The following is a 5,301-nucleotide window of genomic DNA, read 5'->3' as shown; positions in this document are numbered from 1 at the left end:
TCTCTCACAGTTCTGGAAGTCTGAAAATCAAGGTGTCAGCAAGGTTGGTTCCTCCCGCAGGCTGTGAGGGAGAATCTATTTCCTGCAGCTCTCCCAGATTCCAGCGGTTTGCTGGCAACCTTCAGCATTCCTTGGCTTGTAGCTGCATCACTCCAATCTTCACACAGGGCCTCTGTCTTCACATGTCCGTTTTTACATAACGACACCAGTCATATTGGATTAGAGGTCACCCTACTTCAGTGTGACCTCATCTTAACTAATATCTACAATGACCCTGTTTCTAAATAAGGTCACATTCTGGGTATTGGGGGTTAGGATTTAAATATATAGTTTTTGGCAGGGGACACTACTCAACCTGGACTTAAGTGTAGAGTAGGATTTGTTTGTTTTGAAGACAGAGTCTCACTGTCATCAAGGCTGAAGCGCAGTGGTCTGATCTCGGCTCACTGCAACCTCTGTCTCCTGGGTTCAAGTGATTCTTGTGCCTCAGCCTCCCAAGTAGCTGGGATTACAGGTGCATACCACCGTGTCCAGCTAATTTTTGTATTTTTAGGAGAGACGGGGTTTCATCATGTTGGACAGGCTGGTCTCGAACTCCTGACCTCAAGTGATCCATCCGCCTCGGCCTCCCAAAGTGCTGGGATTACAGGAGTGAGCCACCACACCCGGCTGGATTTTGACCAAAGAAGTAGCACCCCCCTAATACTTGCTCTCCTAAAGCTAGGGCAAGAGAGCTTTCCAGTATGACTTATTTGGGAGAAGACAAGACAAAAACAAAAACAAAAACTGGTGTGCTTGGGGCCAGGGCCTCTGGGGCAGGAAGGAGGCTGCCCTCCCTGCATAATCACTGTCTCTCTTCTGCCTGTGTAATGTGCTGGGAAGAATTAGAAGGTCAGTCTTTGGGCTTTGCCATGAGGTAGCAGAAACTATTAAGAGTTGTCCTGGCCGGGCGCGGTGGCTCACGCCTGATCACAAGGTCAGGAGATCGAGAGCATCCTGGCTAACACGGTGAAACCCTGTCTCTACTAAAATACAAAAAAAAAAAAAAAAAAAAATTAGCCAGGCGTGGTGGCGCACGCCTGTAGTCCCAGCTACTCAGGAGGCTGAGGCAGGAGAATGGCATGAACCCGGGAGGCAGAGCTTGCAGTGAGCCAAGATCGCGCCACTGCACTCCAGCCTGGGCGACAGAGCGAGACTCCGTTTCAAAAAACAAAACAAAACAAAAACTTGTCCGGTGAGCTGACTTAGAGCCCAGCGATCTAGCATGATTTGGAGAGAGGAGTGGCCTCACGCCTCTGCCTCATGGCTCTGCCTCTGGGGAAACCGCCCAGGTACAGTCCACATGCATATATCCCACTAAGCTGCCCTTCATCTCTCCAGGCCCCTTCCGGATCTGTCAATCTGCCTAACTAGTTGTGCCTATGTCAGAGAGCTGTTTTGATAAGTAAATCAGATGATTAGGGCAAGCTGGCACACAGCAAATGCATGAATTCTGGCCATTGCTAGCCCGAGTCAGGGAGGGATGCCCTGCAGAGAACACAGAAGGTATCTTACAGTGTAGAATTGCTGGGAATACAAGGACAAACGAGACCGGGGTGGAATGAGGGCAGCGGGCACGGGGAAAGGAGATGCCTAGGATGACTCCCACTAAGAGATCCACAGGAATACGGAAGAGGAGCTGCCTCCCCAGGCACCGACTTGAGCACCCCGGCTCTTAAAGCTCCCTCTTCCCGTGTGGTCTACTGACACCTGATGGTAAATAATGGAAATGCAGCAAGAGTTGCAAGATTTTGTGTATGTGTGTGTTTTTAATTTTACTTCTGTAACAGGATTAAAAGTACTGCTGCCTCTTCAGACACATGGATACTGTGCCTATGGCCACTCTAAGTTTCCGCACATATACCAACTGACACAGACCTGAAACTATGAGGGCTTTACGCTGGGGTCCATGATGGTGCTGCTGCTGCTGGGCGTCTTTCTGTTCAGGGCCAGGTCAATCCCAGGACAGCCTTCAGAAAAGAGTCAGGCCGGGCACGGTGGCTCATGCCTGTAATCCCAGCACTTTGGGAGGCTGAGGTGGGGAGATCACTTGAGGTCAGGGGTTCAAGACCAGCCTGGCTAACATGGTGAAGTCCCGTCTCTACTAAAAATGTAAAAATTAGCCGGGTGTAATGGCGCACGCCTGTAATCCCAGCTACTCAGGAGGCTGAGGCAGAAGAATCGCTTGAACCCGGGAGGCAGAGGTTGCAGTGAGCCAAGATCGCGCCACTGCACTCCAGCCTGGGCCTGGGCAACAGAGTGAGACTCTGTCTCAAAAAAAGAAAAGAAGAGGAGGGGAGAGTCAGTCCTCTCTGGGTCTAAAAATCTCTAGAGTAGAAGCTGTTGCTGCTGCTTGATTACAATATGCCTTCCTCCCCTATGTCCTCCAAATAGCAAAAGAAAACCAGGCTGCCCCGGCCAACCCAAAAGGCAGCACAGCTGTCTCTTGTCATTCTGAGCACCCGAGTGTTTGGATTTGGGAAAAGGAAGTGGGAGGGGGAGAAAGAGGAAGAGAAGAGAGAACAGCTTGAGAAGGACATATCTGGTCCTTTCTTGAAATCTATTTAAAAATTAGCACTTGCTGGGGATGCCATGAGGTGGTCAATCACCTATCTAGGAATTAGGATTCAAGCCCTGAGGCACTGAGCTGAGAATTAATTATTGCTCTGGAAGGACTGGTGACACAATCTCTAGGCATCGTCAATGACCAAACTGAGCTGTGGTGGCTGGGCCTTGGGGTCTAAGGGCGCAGCCAGAGCTGGGGAGGGTGGGCTCCCTCTCTCGGGCATGAGCAGCTGCTGCCTGGGGGTGATGCCCAGGGCTGCCTTCCCTGGAGCTTCTCCTTGGGGAAGGGCACCTGCTCCTTGACGGGACAGGGCTGTGTCACCAAGACTCGGGGACCTGCAGGGGAAAGGCTTCTGAAGCTGACACCTGCTCCTTGTGCCTTCCTGTGTCCCTCAGGAGCCACGAGGATCTTGTCTTGTCCTCAGGCTATAAGAGCTCTCTAGTAACTACCCATCCCCGTCCTCTGAGACCTGCTCGTCGGTGGGTGTCACATAGCAGAAAGGAGAGGTCCTCAGGGTTAGTGGGTGCATCAGACCTTCCAGCTGCCATGCCGACCGCCCTCAGGGCAGCTTTCTGGGGGCCTCTCTTTTCATATGGTTGGGAGTCGTGGTGGTTGACGTGGAGAGAAGATAGTACAAGGTCAGTAGAGTTTGGTATTTTATTTTGCTCTTTATGAAAAGGGTGCCAGGCCCAAGCCTGTCTTTCCTGAAATAGTTTTACTTAGGAATACAATTCTGGGATCCCTAAGGTTAGCCATCCCACTAAGAAATTTTGCATACCCACTTTTATAGCCATTGACCTTATTTCTCTGATAACACTTAAGGGCCTGGTCATAACCTTCTTACCCTACAATACAAAGACAAAACAAACAAAAAACCATGGTCTTTGGAGAAGAAGCCATGAGTTAAAGCCAGGCTGGTCACACACTACCTATGTTAACTTGGGCAAGTTACGGAACATCTGGCTTTAGTACCATCATTAATAAAATAGAATGTCTCTCATCAGCCACATAAGAGACACAATAAAACATTAGCTTCCTCTAGACACTCATGGCAACTTATGATCACTAATTCTTCTAGGAGACAAGGAATCTTACTCTTTTCCCTTTGTTTTGAGATCATGAGATCATAAAATAGTTTGCATCTACTTTTGATTTTTTCTTTCTTCTTTAAAAAAAATTTTAAAAGCATGTCATCCTTGTGCAGGGGCCATGCTAATCTTCTCTGTATCGTTCCAATTTTAGTATACTGTTGCCGAAGTGAGCACCTACTTTGGATGTCTACAATCACCCGGTGATACAGAGATAATCCCTGCTCAGATTGCTTTACAGGTAAGGAAATTAAGGCTAAATGACATAGTCATTGAGGAATGGGCCTTAAATCTCTCAAAACTGTGAATTCATTTTATCATAAAAATATAAAGCTTGTTTTTCCTTTTCTTTCAGAGACAGGGTCTAGCTCTGTTGCCGTTAGAGTGCAGTGGCATGATCATAGCTCACTGCTGCCTTGAACTGCTAGGCTCAAAAGATCCTCCTGACTCAGCCTTCTGAGTAGCTAGAACCACAGATACATGCCACCAGGCTTGACTAATTTTCATTTTTATTTTTGTACAGACAGGGTTTTGTTATGTTGCCCAGGCTGGTCTCAAACTCCTGGCCTCAAGTCATTCTCCCGCCTTGGCCTCCCGGAGTGCTGGGATTATAGGTGTGAGCCACTGTACCTGGCCCCTAAGCTTTTTTTTTTTTTTTTTTTAAGGTATATTATTAGAGATGTAGAAATGGAGGCCATGAGATTAAACAGTTCCCCACTCACCTAGAGGACCTCTCATCTCTCTTTTCTACTGTATGATGTTTCTGCCATTTGTCATGCAATTAATTAGAAAAAGGCAAAGCCAGGATTCAAACCCAGATACTCTGGTAGCTATTTTGTAGCATTTTCACTTAATCTTTAACAGTTCATTGTCCCCATTTATGAGATAAATGGGGTCAGAGATAGTAAACAACTTTAATTCTCATAATGTAACAGTAGAACACAGAATCCATCTTGGATCTGCTGTTTTCCAAAGCCCATGATTTTCCATGTTAGGCGACCACAATCCGAGGACCTTTCTGCACAGCAGGAACACAGAGTGACAGAAGGAATCTCCACCAGATTTCAGCATCCTCGAGTTCCAATCCCAGTTGTTCCACTAAATCTGGGTCAGTTACTTGGCCTCCCCGAACCTCAGGTAGCGGGCGGTAATGTTCCCCCTGCCCCATCTTCAATATTAGAGGACAGTGGGTTGAGGTGGGCATGGGGGTTTGTGCTGACAACAGCCATGCACTTGGAATCTCTCCTGGGCTCTTGAGGAAAACTCTATTCCTTATTCCTTCTTTTTACATGGCAGCAGCAGAGTACTAAATACCTCCCCAGAGAGCTCCAATTGCTTGAATTTGTGTTAATGTTACTTCCTGTACGTTGGTATTTGTATTTTTCAAAGCAAGGGGAACACCAGGGAACACAGTCCATGAGGCAGAGCTGGGGAAAAGTGCCAGGTCTGGAAGAAAAAGATCCTCTTGTCGTTAAGCTGGGAAGCCAGAGCTTCCCATTCCAGACTTCCGCACAGGTCTGTAGGGGAAAGAGCCATGGCCCCCTAAGGTATTTATTCTATCCTGTTCTATTTTTTTTTTTTTTTTGAGACGGAGTCTCTCTCTGTGGC

At 47.7% G+C, this 5,301-nt stretch overlaps 1 pseudogene; it reads right to left on the bottom strand.

Moving 5' to 3' along the window:
- Positions 1-3,775: 3,775 nt before the first annotated feature.
- Positions 3,776-3,869, bottom strand: LOC114680441 (U6 spliceosomal RNA; annotated as a pseudogene).
- Positions 3,870-5,301: the final 1,432 nt, after the last annotated feature.

The sequence above is a fragment of the Macaca mulatta genome, chromosome 8 (assembly GCF_049350105.2).
Source record: "Macaca mulatta isolate MMU2019108-1 chromosome 8, T2T-MMU8v2.0, whole genome shotgun sequence".
NCBI classification, from domain to species: Eukaryota; Metazoa; Chordata; class Mammalia; order Primates; family Cercopithecidae; genus Macaca; species Macaca mulatta.
Note: the sequence above shows the minus strand (reverse complement) of the source record. Positions and strands in the feature narration are given on the sequence as shown.